This window comes from Euprymna scolopes, chromosome 5, assembly GCF_053919585.1.
Source record: "Euprymna scolopes isolate OS-2025 chromosome 5, ASM5391958v1, whole genome shotgun sequence".
NCBI classification, from domain to species: Eukaryota; Metazoa; Mollusca; class Cephalopoda; order Sepiida; family Sepiolidae; genus Euprymna; species Euprymna scolopes.
In genome coordinates this window covers 87,717,316-87,733,636 of record NC_136486.1, presented here as the reverse complement: position 1 = coordinate 87,733,636, position 16,321 = coordinate 87,717,316, and positions in this window count along the sequence as shown.

Sequence of the window (16,321 nt, the reverse complement as noted above, 5' to 3'; positions counted from 1 at the left end):
TCGGCATTTACAGTGCTGTATGTGCTTTTCACTTATCTCGGCATTGTTTCCAACCATTTAGCACTTTCCTTTTTCACTCGAATCAAGCAGATCCGATCTAGAAGACGTGTGTTTGAGATTGTGTAACCCTTGCTTCACAATCACTCTTACATAGGGAATTTATTGTCTTTCGAGACTGAATGAAGACATCGATATAAACGAAAACTCAACAATGGTGACGTTTTATTTACTACCAATCATCACTACTGTTATATAACTATTAATGCGATAAATAGATATTTGACTGATGATGCACTTTATACGAGGAATAAAAACAATGACCAGTATACATATAAAGGGAGATAACTTACGTGATGTCCGGTCATTTCTTCTCTATAGGAAACATTATATTACACAGACAAGTGATGTTTGCCATTAAATTATAATTTAAAAAAATAAAGCTGTGATCAATTTTCTTAGCTGAATAATAGAGGTGAGTGATATTATTAATACTCTTGAAATCAATATCATTTTTACTCTTTTACCCGTCACAGAACCTTGTTCAACTACTGGTACGATTAGCAATTGAAACATTTAAACTCAAATAAACATAGTCAAGATCGGTTAAATGATATTGAACTGAAATCGTCTCTAACACACATGTTTTAATTCACGCATCATGTTATTTGAAATATAAATATTTAAACGATTTAAATCAGTTTAAGCATTGGTTTAATGTTCGAAGTGATTAGGAGTAAAGGTCATTGCAAATAAATTGTAATAAATAAGATGTTTATAACAAAGCACATATTAAAACATATATTCATCACGTAAATGCAGTAGATCTCGGACAATGTTTTAGATAAATTTATTCTTTATATATATATATATATATATATATATATATATATATATAAATATATATATATATATATATATATATATATATATATAATCATACTCAATATAATCTTATGGTCTTATTCCCATATACCCATTTCACTCCACCTTCAATCCATCTATATTAAGTATCTACCCAATTAAGCACTACATATTTTCATTTCAGAGTCTCTTCCACTTTTTAACATATTCTATATGTAAATTCTGTACCTTTTTTTTTCCACACATGCCTAAATTTCTACTCCTCATCTGTATTGTAAACGTGTATATTACTATATCCATCCCCCCCACAACCTCATCTTAGTATTTTAGTATGTTTCAATTCTTGTATAACTAAATTTTACTATGTATAATTTAGATGAAGAAAATAGCCTGACACCCGGTGACGCTTCGTAAATTGACCTTATTTTTATTTAACACCTTCTTTATTCCTTTATTATATGTCTGTACATGCATAAATGTGTATTGTTTTGTATGCGTACTTTATGTTCGTACCTATTTATATTTGCATCTGTTTGTTTGTACATCTATTAATATTCTCTTACTATTCTTATAGGATTTCCAATTCCATGGCCTAAAACTTACTATTCTGATAAGATCTCCAATTCCATGGTATAAAACATGTACCATCTAACTCCAATCTGTTAATAAAAATAATAATAATAATAATAATAATAATAAATAAATAATTAAATAAATAAAATAAAATATAAATAATAATAAAATAAAATAAATATTATAATCCTTACTTAATAACTAGTAAAATGAATACTTTACATAACACATAATAATATGATGTAATTTAACACATTTTATAACTCATTATAATGATGATACTAATAACTGCTTATTATTATTAATATGCATATATTTTCATATTTTCATTTAATTTGCTTAATAATTTCTTAAGAAGTCCATAATTGTTTTTAATCGAAAATTTTATCTTAAGTATAATTCATTTTTAATTTTTAATATCCTAATACCATTTAATTAAATATATATTATCTGTATAACATTATCCTTGTACGTAGGTTTATTTCGCTAGACGCCCGTCTGTGTATATTTATTGTATACCTGCATATATATGTAAGTGTACATATAGATGTATTTGCTGATGTATATATATATATATATGTACATATGTGTCTTTATATATATATATATATATATATATATATATATGTATATATATGTATGTGTGTTTGTTTGTGTTTGTGTATCTATATTTGCATTTGTATATATCCTTATATATGTGTATGTGTGTATATATATATGTATAAATATATGTATATATATATATGTGTATATATGTATATGTGTGTGCATGCCTGTATATTTGTACGTATTTGTATATATGTAAGCTTGTGATTATCTGTGTATCTATACATATAGTTTTATTCTTATGTATATATTTACGTGTGTATGTGTGCGTCACTTTCGCACATGTATGTATGTATTTGTATATTTGGTGTTGATATATATATATATATATATATATATATATATATATATATATATATATATATATATACAGATATATGTCTCCCCCCCACACGCACGACCTCATCTTAGTATTTTATTGTTAGATGAAGAAAAGAGCCTGACACCGGATGACGTTCCGTAAATGACCATATATTTATTTAACCTCTTCTTTACCCCCTTATTATATACCTGTACATGCATAAATGTATATTCTTTTGTATGTGTACCATATATCCGTAACTATTTGTATTTGCATTTGTATATTTATACATCATTTATTATCCTTCTTACTATTCTCATAGGATTTCGAATTCCATGGTCTAAAACTTACTATTCTGATAGGATTTCCAATTACATGGTCTAACACATGTTGTAACTCACATCTACTCATAGAAAAAAATATAAAAATAATAAAATAAAATAAAAATAAATATTATAAACCTTAATTTAATAACTAGTAAAATGAACACTATACATAACATTATGGTGTAATTAACACCTTTTATAACTCGTTATAATGATGATACTAATAATTGCTTATTATTAACAATATGCATATATTTTCATATTTACATTTAATTTGCTTAATAATTTCTTAATAATTCCATAATAGATTTTAATCGAAAATTTTATCTTAAATATAATACATTTTTAGTTTTAATATTCTGATACTATTTTATTAAATATATACTTAAGTCTGTATAATAGACGTACGTATATTTCGCTAGACGCCGGTCTGTGTATATTTATTGTGTACATACGTTTTTTTTTACACAGTGGTCACCACTTATCAAGGCCAGGAAGCCATTCAGGGATAAGGGTTATTGCAATTACAGTACATTAGTGTGGAGATTTGATGAAGTGTTTACTTAAGGGGGCGGTTCATTAGGAATTTGTTAACGTTGGACTTGAAGACATCCAAGTTGTCGTCAGGTGGGAAGCAGGCAGATGGAACAGAGTTCCACAGGCGTGCAGTTCTAAGAAAGAAGCTTTGTTCATGGAATCCACGTTTTGATTTAGGCACAGTTAAAGAGTGGGGGAAATTTTTCATAGTGGATTCAGCTAGACGGGTGTTTTTCGTGAAAGATTGGCGAGGGGGGACCAGAGATTGGAGTTCAGACGAGCACCTGACATGGAAATAACGATAAAACAAGGATAGGCTCGCAACGTCTCTTCTGTGGGAGAGAGGTGGCAAGGTAGAGAAAAGGGCATCCCCCACTAAGCCACAAAGTCTATTTTGTACTCTGTCAATGCAGTATAGGCTGGTTTAGCAGCTCCTGCCCAGATATGGCAGCAGTATTCCATCCTTGTAGATTTTCCATATATGTAGATGTCCATATAGATGTATTTGCTGATGTATATATATATATATGTATTTCTATGTGTGTGTATCTCTGTATATATATATATATATATATATATATATATATATATATATATATATATGTATGTATATGTATATATGTGTGCGTGTGTTTGTGTGTGTTTGTGTATCTATATCTGTATTTGTATATGTCTATATATATATGTGTATGTGTTTATATATGTATATATAAGTGTATAAGTATATGGATGTATATTTGTATGTATTTGTATATATGTATACCTGTGATTATCTGTGTATCTATACATATAGTTGTGTTTTTGCGTATGCGTATTCTTTTTTTTTATATATTTACGTATGTATATCCGCGTCGCTTTCGCACATGTATGTATTTGTATATTTGGTACGTATGTATGTATGCATATATCTGCCTCAGCATGAATATGCCTGCACTAGTCAATCCCCGCACCCCTAAATAAACGCATAACGATACGTAAGTCTCGTAGTAAAATCACACACGTGCATAGCCCTTTTCTTACCCTGACACGTTCAATATAAGTAGAACCCCCACCACACCACCATCCTATACAACTCACAGCCCCAGTAAAATTATGACCCAATTTTATTTCAAATTTATTTTCTGTTGTGAAAAATTTTGAATAATCTCCAATGGTCCTAATGCGATATTTCCCCCTTTTTTTTCTATCCTCTTTTTTCTCGCAATTTCTTATAAACTCTTTATGAACTTTTTATACTTTTTTGAAGAGCTCCATTTTTCTTTTTTTGCTTTCTCTCTTATCTATCCCATTTTTCTTTTTGGCGACGAGAGATTTCAGGTCGCCTAATGAAGTCTCTTTGACTGAAACAGTTGGCTATTTGTAGCGACTATATATAACTGTTTACCCCCAAATAATAAATAATATATATATATATATATATATATAAATGATATATACTAAACAATTTTCTGTAGTTTTTCTGTACCAGCGACCATAAGACCTATCACTTACTAAGATTAAAAGTAATGTCTTACATTGATTAATTTTTACTTTCCTTTACTATTTATATATGCCTGAGCTTAAGAATCTAATCGTTTATAAATTCAATATTTTATTAAATTGTTTCGCTTTTGTCACTGTTTTATAATTATATATATTTATGTATGTACATATATGTATAGAGACCGATCTATAGCTATATATATATATGTGCATATATATGTACATATATATATATATAGAGAGAGAGAGAGAGAAAGAGAGAGATCTATATCTATTTATATATATATATATATATATATATATGTGTGTGTGTGTGTGTGTTTGTATATATATATATACATATGCGTGTACATACGCATATATATATGTATGCATGTATATATAGATAGATATATTATATGTATAATTTTCATGTATCTATATAATATACTATTAGAAGATACAATATTTCATGCATTACTTTTCGCCATTTACACTGATAGTGCTCAATAGGTAAGTAAAACAATGTAGTATAGTATCAAGATATATGGCAATTAAGCTACACATAATCTACCGTGTTTAATCCTCGTGGGGATTTTCTGGCTGTTTACCTGACGATTTTATACGGGATGAAATGCAGATTACTCTTTTTTAAGTTGATTGCAATATGTGTTCATAACTTACACTAAATATCTCTCTCTATATACGTTAGATTATGTTGATTGTTCACCTTTTTAAATATAAAACCAATGTTCCGAAATATTGATGTTAAAAGTTAGATCTGAATCACAAACGTCTTTTTAGCATTTTACTATAAAGGTTTTGAATAAAAACCGTCGATTTTGCCAGGTTTATCGTCATTATTTTAACAAGGAAATCTAATTTTCATTTTGAATATATATTGAATATATATTTGAATATATATTTGAATATATATTTTTATAAAGACCTTATGACAAAACTTAAAGTTGAAAATCGACCATTTACGCCACCTTTTCTACCTGTGTCGACTTAGAAATGCTAATATTAAACCTAGAGTAGTCATATAAGTTGTTATTAATTGTAACGACCAAAAATATAAAAAAATATTGATATAAAAAATAATGTTTAATAATGTTTAATATATTGAATTAAATAGTTCTATATATAAGCCTATTGATGAAGATTAATTTCTCGGTTGTTGATGCAAAATGTGTGTCATTATGTGCTGGTGCACTGCTTTCATCCATACAGTGATCTGGACGCCTCTGGTTAGTAATATAACTGCTCGTCGCACCCTTTTAAAATGTGAAGGAAAATGTATCAAGTTAATCTTTTCACCAGTTAATAATAAATTCTGTAATTCATTGTCACAAATGTCTACTGTGAGTGGTTGCTCACAAACACGTACTGCAAAATCAAATGAATTTGTCCAGTATATATCATTAAAGTTGATCATCGCGACTTTTAAAAACATTATCTTGGCTGGCTTTCGTCATCTGAAAGAATATAATAAGAATTTAAATTTAAATCTTAAATGCAGTTTGAAATGGTTTAGTATATGTGGTGAAATGAGATGACTTCATTAAAATTGCTTTATTTTCATATTAATCATTAAACCAAATTTATTTCCAAATACCCAAAAATACGTTTAAGAGTCAGATATAATTTTTCGTATTAGTAGTTAATAGACATACGCACTACTTTCAGTACATTATTCTGTTGGATATATATTTTTTTTTTTAATGAAACATAGACCTACCCATATATACGTATATATTCCACTACATAATGCATGTCATTTAATATATTAAGTGAGCAGTTTTCCTGGGAATCTCTAGAAGTACGTTTGAAGTTATATTAATAAAGACAAAGTTTTCTGCAATTAAACCAACATGGCCAGATTATGTACACCATTCTGATATTAATGGATTTTTATGAAAAATGTGTTTAAAAAATGAGATAAGATGTCTAATAACTTTATCATTTTGACTATTTTTAAGAGTATTTGCTTAAACATTGAGCATAAATCTACTTAATATATTTAATATCATAATGATATTTGAACTAAAAATAGTCTTGATGTTCGTGTGCGTGTGTGTTTAGTTATGCGCGTGAGCAAGATAGTAAAATAATGAAAAGTAAATAAAAGAGGTCAATTCGTTCAGATGAGTTATTTTATCAAATTTCTGTCCTAGATTGCGACATTTATTTCTATTTATTATTAATTCCCTCCTTTCCTAGATGCATATCTTGAAACGAGATGGGGCATCACCGGGAAAAGTTACTTTCTTAGAACTGCTTGTCTTTGTAACAAAATACCAGGGCGTTGCTTTCTGGATTAATACAACATTGTCGTTTCTAAGTCTAATGAAAACAAATTCCTGTTGAACCGTCTTCTTATGTATTCAATAATTACTTGTTGCAAACATAGTTACTAACCTCCTGGATTTTTTTCTATGATCTGCCACTCAAATTATTCTCAAGTGGCCTCTTGTTAAGTGGGTAATTGTTTGTATAAGAAATGCCACACTGAACTACAATAATGAAACTAGTTTAATTTCAGAGATTCAAAAGTCCATATTATTAGAAATTTTCAAGCATGAATCTCTTGCGTAAATACCCGTAACGATTTCAATCCAATAGACCGTGTCGTATACAATATATTTAGACCGTGTAATATACGGAACAATCACATTGACACAGCGGTTCTCGCCAGATCACCGAAGTTAAGCAACGATGAGCCTGGCCAGTACCAGATGGATGACTATTTGAGAAGGCAAGGAGCTGTATGTACTGCGAGGTAAAATACCAGGTTGCGAGTAGATGGGAATCCTTTAAGCCGTGGTAGGCACCCCATCTGGTGAGGGGGTCACGATAAAAAATAGCCCTGATAGTCCTGATGAAGCATCAAGTATTCAACTACCGACAAGTTTTAAATTACACTACAAACTCGTGTAATGAGTTTAATCTGGATGGATGGATGGATGGATAGACCGTGTCAAATGATTTATTGAATGACGTCGAAAGTAGCATGGAATCAATTTCAAGAAAAGAGTACAAGCAGGTATCAAACATGCCTGTAAAAATCCAACGTCAGCAATGTTTTCTAGGGTTCGAAAGTAACTTTCCGCCCACTAAAACCTCGGGCGTCTTATCTTAGCAGTGATAATAGGGTCAATTTGCCTCTAAACCACTAAATGACAGCTTTGTGAGATTCCAATAACCTACATTGAAATGAATGATTATTATCCTGACTTGTATGATGTTTTCTCGTACATATATGCATGGCATTATCGCTAACTAATGAGCTTCTTTATTCAATAAATGTAATAATGTTAAACAAATTGTTTGGTGTCTTCATTGTTGTTGATGTAGCGATTACTTAACTATGTGCAAGTAGTCATCTGACAAGAATAAAGTTAATGTTATATCTTCGGAGTTTATGATATATTGAAATCATCACGTGGTTGTATATTTAAAGATTAATTCATTATGAAAAGAAAATATGAATGCGCTTATGTTTAAACAATCATTATGAATAGATATATCAATCAGTTTACTTTAAGAAATATCACGTGAAATAACATTGGGGAGAAGTAAAATTAGCCCTTTAACATTTATGTAATCATTCAGAATATATATATATATATATATATATATATAGAGAGAGAGAGAGAGAGGGAGAGAGAGAGAGAGATGTTTAAACAGCTTACAGGTGTTTTTTTTACAATAAAAACAGTGTATAGAATAAATGCGATTCTTAAACGTAAAATTAACGAAATTGTACAAAGCAATGGGATCTTTTAAAAATATAGGACAAATATTTGCTCAATATATTGCTTACATCTTGTCCACAAAGGTAAAGGTTTCAGCTCAACCCATTTTGTGACAAACTCGAGTTTACTATAGCTGAATATATACGGTGTTCCAATAACATGTATACACTCTTTAAATGATCTTAAAACCAACATTTATTATAAGAAAGAATAGTTTCGTACAAGGTATTGTGGACACATGGAACCCAGTTAATTATCGAAAGTGTTCCAATTATTGGGCATTGTTGTCCATGAACAGCTGACAACGCTCACTGATTGAAACGAAAACATTCCTAATCAGTTCAATTGGTTCAATTGGTATGTTGACACATCTTCTTTCAATGGTTGCTTTGAACCCATTCGTTGTAGTTCGTTTTGTAATGTGAACCTTGTATTTAACATGTCTCTACCTACCGCCTCTAAAAAAGAGAAAGACCTAGAGGAGCTACCACCTGGTCAGTGTGGACAGTACTCGATACTTCCTCTTCGTTCTTACTATCTGTTTCGACATGCTCTTACGCTCTTACGTCATGATGCTGGAAATGCCATTCTTTATTCCTAAACATGTCTTGGGAACGTGGCATAGCGCATTAAACCTAACGTTAACATGTATTCATGATAATTTTGTATATGACATTGGTAAGTAGCAGGTATTTGATTTAATAGATTTGTTTTATTCATACACCTATGTGAGAATCAAATAAATTTTCATATAAATTAACTTAAAACTGTCAAAGCATTGAAATGCAAGGATGACAGTGATGCTAATTTCGTTCCAAAGATTATTATTACTTCTGATAGGCAATCAAACCAAAGATCGCAAGCCACAAAAAAGACTAGAAAAACTATTTCCTACGAGTTCTTGAACCTTGCAGCATTTAAGCGTTTCAACAAATAAGAAATGTTGTTGGTTACAGAAAATAAATTATTTTTTGCTACCATAACTACTGATACTACAACTACATTTACTAATACAGCTACTACTAAGATTCATATAACTAGTGTAGTAAGTGATATAGTGATGGGCAATAATGTATGTAGGTCTAGCAGTACACTAGATCGAAGGTGAGAAAATCGATAAATATCGGAGGCACGTATTCAAAATAAGGAAACCTGACACTCTCGAATGTGATAAGGATAAGCAGTGTGATTGATTCCCTATAAAAATACGCAAAGATTTAGTATAAAGAATCAAACAAGTTGATAATCTTAGACGGGCAAAGCCGTTAACTATAACTAAAAGCGAAAACTCATATCCTTAAACTGCGCGAAGTTGATAAGATATGCTTTATAAGTGGAAGTAGAATGTGACGCCCTCAGCATCATCACCGTCATCATCATCATCATCATCATCTTGAGGATAGATGGTGATCATGATACAGGTGGTGGTGGTGGTGGTGGTGATGGTGATGATGATGATGATGATGATGATGATGATGATGATGATGATGATGATGATGATGATGATGATGATGATGCTGACATATAAAGCAGCAACGACTTATCATCAAACAAATATTTTAAAGCCGTTTGCATTTAAGTCACGAGTGCCAGATCAGTATGTGGTGAATGATACATTCTCCCGTTATATTTTTAGTTCATCGTAAGAATTCGACATTTCGTTTTATCGACAAATCAAATGAACCCATCTTCATCTGATTATATCGACAGGGATTCAATGCAATTGGCACAATTTCAAATAAGATTCACTTCACTTTCGTTTCTCCCAATTTTGTTGGCTTTTATTTTTAAGTAGAATCGATTTTCTGCCTTATTTTCGCATTTCGTGTAGAAATATTCTCACCTCGTCATTGGCACTATTATTATTATTATTATTATTATTATTATTATTATTATTATTATTATTATTATTATTATTATTTGTTATTATTTTATTTTTTCTGTGTTTAACTAGATCGTTTTAGAAGAGAATTTTTATGGAAATAATGCACAATTTCATAATGCCAATTTCACAATAGAAAAATATAATCAGGAAAATAAACACATTTCTATTTATATTTGTTTTGTTATAGTATTGTTCTATGAGAATCGAGTAAAACTTTAGCCAATATATGACAGTTCAATGTCAAAATATTATGGTAACTATTGATAAATAGTTTATACTTTCATTATATATATATATATATATATATATATATATATATATATATATATATATATATATATATATATATATATACTAACATTGGTACACAGCGTTTTCCGGGTCGACATGAAGTTCCGTTTGTAACACACCTGCTGGACTAAGGATATTAATCACTCTCATCATGGACAACGTCGATAAAACCACAACAATTTAAAAAATAAATGAACGGATTAAAACATGTAAATGTAATCGCCTGCCCCCAAGAAATACGTGATACCCTCTCCACCAGATATTTCGGCAAAAGGATACAACGAGAATAAACTATTCTCCGGATATTGAGCACTTTTGTTGCCCGTGCGCTGGAAATAGTCCTCTCCCCCCCCCAAAAAAAAAAGTATAATAAAAAGAAATAAATGAAACAACTTTTGTTTCAATAAAGTTAGCAGCGAGTACCCGACGACCGCAAAAAAAATTAACATTAGCGACATAGGCACCTTCTGACCTGAAATGCGAATAGAAGGTCTTTCGCAAACTACTTTGCCAACTGGACTATGACGACTTACGATTTTGTGACCTTGAAAAATAACGTTTTTTAAATAGTAATACGTGCGTGACTTGGGTCTATTTTTTGTTTGTGTTTTTGTAAAGGCACTGGAACTTTGAACTGTTTTCTTTTTTCGCAAATAAAGGAATATTTCGATTTGCTTTTTTGAGGGCGGGGGGTTGTTTCATTTTCCGGAAATTCGTAATAGGCGTTTCAAGCATAATAAAAATAATCAACTGAAATCTTTTTAATTTATTCGTAAGCGTTCTTTTTTAATTCATTCGAATATTTTAAAAAGAAAAAAAGTAAAGCATTTTTCTGTCTACACGTGATTTTTTTCACGCTTGACAGTTGTTGAGATTACCAAAGTATTTTATTTTGTGAAAAGTTTGTTTTACGTTTTTTTTTAATGCTTCGATGCTTCCAGTGGGAAAATAACTCTAGAGCTGTTTTTTTTTTAAAAGTCAATGTCGGAAATTATAATTCCAAATAAATTAATTTAAATATATTATCACTAATATTTTTTTAAGTTTAATAAATAACAATCTTAAATAAAGCACCCACAACAATTATCTCGTTAGAAACATTAACTAACATATTGCTATTAGTAAAATCAATTTTTCTTGTGTAATATTCAAATGAGTATATTTTGCAAGAATCTTATAGAGAATTAAATGCAAAGTAACGAAACCTTTGTATATATTAATCAAATTGTGAACAAAAAAACAAACAGACAGGAATATATATATTTAGTAATGTGATTGGTAATTTAAAAATTAAATTAGAATTAAATTAAAAATTCGTTTCATAAGAAAGAACAACATTAAAATTAATAATTTGTACGATCGTTTCGGAAAACAATGTTTTTATTGTGGTAGACATCAAGCTACGGACAATAATTTTTACATATAGTGTTTTAATTAACAAAGTGTCCTCATCAGCAAAGTATTGGGAAGGATTTTTAGTATATGTAAAAGACACCATAAATAAACCTAGCATTAAAAGTAAGGCAGATGTATCTGGAAAAAATTAAAATAAAGATATGGATTTACTTGATAAGAAAAGTAATATGGGTTAAATATAGAAATAAAATAGAGTAAAATTATAAATCTAAATTGGTTTAAGTACAATATTATAATAATATATTTCTAATAAAACTCATAGACACATACACATATATATATACATATATACACGCATACACACATATACATATACACATATACATACATATATACATAAATACACATACATATATATATATAAATACACACACACACATATATATATAAATATACATACAAATATTTACCTTTTAATTTTTCGCCTTTTGAAATCAGGAACTAAGGTATAAGTACTCATATGGATGTTTGTTATAGCTTTTCAGCTTATGAAATGATAAATTTTCAAAAGGAACGCTAATGGAATATTTTATATCCGTTAGCATACGTTTGATTAAAAAACGCTAAAATTTAACTTCGAAAGAAAGGGGAAGATAATCTTATTTGTATAATTAAATAATGCAAGGGATATAATTAATCATATGACTTTAATTAAAGAATGCAAGGGGGATAATTAGTCTTACTTAATTTATTACGGAATAATAAAACAATATTGTAATCTAATTTTTAATTATTGAATGTAATATATGATAATTTATTTATTTATTGAAATTAAAATATATCATAGGTTAATGTTAAGAATATATTTTAATCATCTATAATAATGGTCGATATATCAGATTCATTAATAATAACAATAATATTTTTTTAAAAAATCATCAATAATAATTTCACGATATCGTTTAATTTTACTATTGAATACTAATAAGTAATTTTTAATGATTTAAGGTGGTTTATATTTATTAAATTTAAACTAACGTTTATGACTGCATGTGAAGATTAGTCTCTCTTTTGAAGTTAATAGGGTGGTTGTATTTTTTATATCTTCATATTTCAAAATTTTTAGGACCTCTTTTGTACATAGTGCACAGAATTTATCTCCTGGTTTATATGGTTTGCAAGATCCAATTACATGCCATTTCAACTTGAAAGAAATATTGTTATTCTTGAGTTGCCAAATATGCTTGGATAGAGTAGTCTGGTTTGACAGGGAGATATTTTTAAAAGAATATTTGTGCGTTGAAATTCTATGTTTTATTAGGCCAGATGTGGAACCAAAATATATTGCCTTTTGTTTAATGTGATTATTTTCCGGTAGATCTGGTATTGGATTATTATATGGTGGGTTGGTTTGTAATTGATTGGCAGATTGGTTAAAGTTGGTGTCATTATTTAATCGGGGGGTTGAGTTATGGTTGCTAATAGATTCATGTAGATTTGGGGGTTTTCATACTGTGCAGCTATAGATTACATTTTTTTATTTTACATGAGCCTTGTAGGGGACATTTATTTTTTCTTCTACAGTTACAGTCTGCTATATTTTGTATAATTTTATTTTGTAGCTTTTTAATTTTGTTTAAATAATAATTTTAAATAATAAATTATAATAATGATAATAATATAATAATATAATAATAATATGATAATAATATAATAATATAATAATAATATAATAACAATATAATAATAATAATAATAATATAATAATAATAATAATAATAATAATAACAATAATAATAATAATAACAACCTAAAACAGCAACAACAAACAAAGGATACTAGCATATGACAAAAATAGTCGTGAAAAATAATGGAAAAGATTTAAAACTCGAAAAACGAGAGCACTAACCACACTATATTGGAGACTTTGCTTATTTAAACTTAAATAACAAAGGGTATTATTGTCATTGGCCGAGCAAAATCCATGATAAACGGCGGTTGCACTCATACAAAATCATTTGAAAAGGTTATCGAAAGATTTGGAGAGTACTGTAAATATGTGAGACTTGTTGCCACTCAGACACTAGGGAATACCAAAGAGTATTATCAATGGACACTCACCGACGATAACTTGTATGAAAACTCCTAGTGAGTCTTTGTGATGATTTATTTTAATAGCTAGCAAAATTTCAAATCTAGCTTTTTCTGTATAAACGTAATATTTAAAAATACATTTTCTGTTAAAAAATGCTTTTCCTTAGAATTGTTTTTTTGTATCAACACACTATCAAATCTTTATCAATATAAATACATCTAATCCATCTATTCACTATTTTTATGGTATTTATTTTGTATAGATTTTACGATTACCAAGATAAATAGATTTAAAGAGAGCTTTGATATTTACTTTTGGCTTACGGTTTTTGTAGTTTATCGATAAATCTGCATTCCGTGTGTCCCAATATTTTTAATATAATAAAATAACTCATAAAATTCAATCGCACTACGTAAAAAAAAACATGTGCAATAGAAAAACATCAACAGCGAAACAATATTGATTAGAAAAGAAATATAAGTAATTCAATTTTCTTGTTTTTCAATGTGAAATTAAATGTATTCAGTAAATGGAATTACGTGGAAGTGTTCTCTTGTCCACAAAATAGGAAGATTCTTTGGGTTTTTTTTATTTCTGTTTATTCTTATTCATAAATTATATTATTAATGGAGCTTCATTTCAAGAGCGGTGAGTGAGACGCGTGTCTGTATGTGTATGGATGTGTGTAAATTAAAATGGTAACAGGTGGTATTGGGTTGGATAAAATAGTCTGGCTAAGGCATTCCTTTTTTAGTTACACTTTGCGACGATAGATGATTACTACACTTTCCAAATTATAATCAGAATTGTACGTATTATTGATGACTAGACGAAGTTATGAAATTGGAGACAAACATAAAACTTAAAATGTTGGTTTTATTATGGAAAAATAAAGAAATCATGACTGAGAACACAAGGTAAACATAAAAACAAGGATGTGATATATCGAAAGAAGAAAGCTGATCACTAATACTACATTCTGAATAGAAAAATGGCGAATAATGGCATTATAATTAATTAGAATGTTTTCGGGGTAGACATTTTGTCGACCAGCCTAGTAACATCTTTCTTCTTTATTAGTCTCTAGAAGGAATAATCTATTTATTTATCTTGTTTCAATTCAAGGGAATTTAATCCTGTTAGTAAGATCTCTTTCTGGTTTTATTTGAAGTGATTCTATATTTCACTTCACGTTTATTTATTTTAGTGTGCCCTCTACACATACACACAGATACCACTTTACTATTCCTTATAGTAAAATCCTATTATGTTGGGACAGCATAAGCGGTCCCAGGTGAATGTTTCGTAATGTTCAGTCCTATTTTGCACACATATACTCATATTCTAGCTATTTGTGAGACTAATTATGACCTTCCACATGTATAATAGATGGTTGTTATCAATAGAATAGTATTTTATTAATAGCAACAATATACATGTTGAATGTTATTTTGCTTGTCCATTTAGACTCTTCCACGCATTTGTATGAGCTTGATATTTTTATTTGTTAGAATTTCCACTTTGCACGTGTTTCCAATTTTGAATCTCCTTGGTGCCTTTTGTCTCTTTGAGGTAGTCTTTAGTGCACTCCACGTAACATGTGTTCTTTCTATGCCGTTTCTCTTCTGGCAGTGGTTCTTCTGCTGATGATGCCATATCTAAGTAGAGATAATACATTACAACTTCATCCGCTCTTTGTCTTCGGTGATTATAATGTTCATCATTTTAACTGTATTACCTCTAATGAAACTGGTGAGATCTGTCTTGACATATCTATGTTGTCCCAAGTTGTCGCATTCCCTACACACTTTCCTGATAATGACCATCTTTAGCTGGTATTTTTCTCGCTTCTGTTCGATGTCCTCCTTCCCATTCATTGGGTTCGTCTTATTATCTTGTTGTTGGTGCTCAGTTTTATTCTTCTGTTAAATATTTAATTGGTTGTTCCTTCCATAGAAAGAAGTAAGGCTGATTGGGATGGGTTTTGCATCTTCCTATATGACGTTTCGTAGGTTCCTACTTTTGGTATGTCTCTGAATACTAATGCAAGGAGTGTGTAACTGGCTTTTTATTGGAACGGACCCCTTCATTCCAGTATGTCAGTTTCAAATCAAACCTTATCCTCTTTCCTGGTTTTCAGCTGTTGGTAGTTCTGCCATTGTCTGGCATAATCATTACTTGCAATCAAAATCGATAGCAACACTTTCAAGAGATCAATTTTTCGGCTAATTTTAGCTATTCTCAAAGGATGCGTGACACTATCTCATCTTA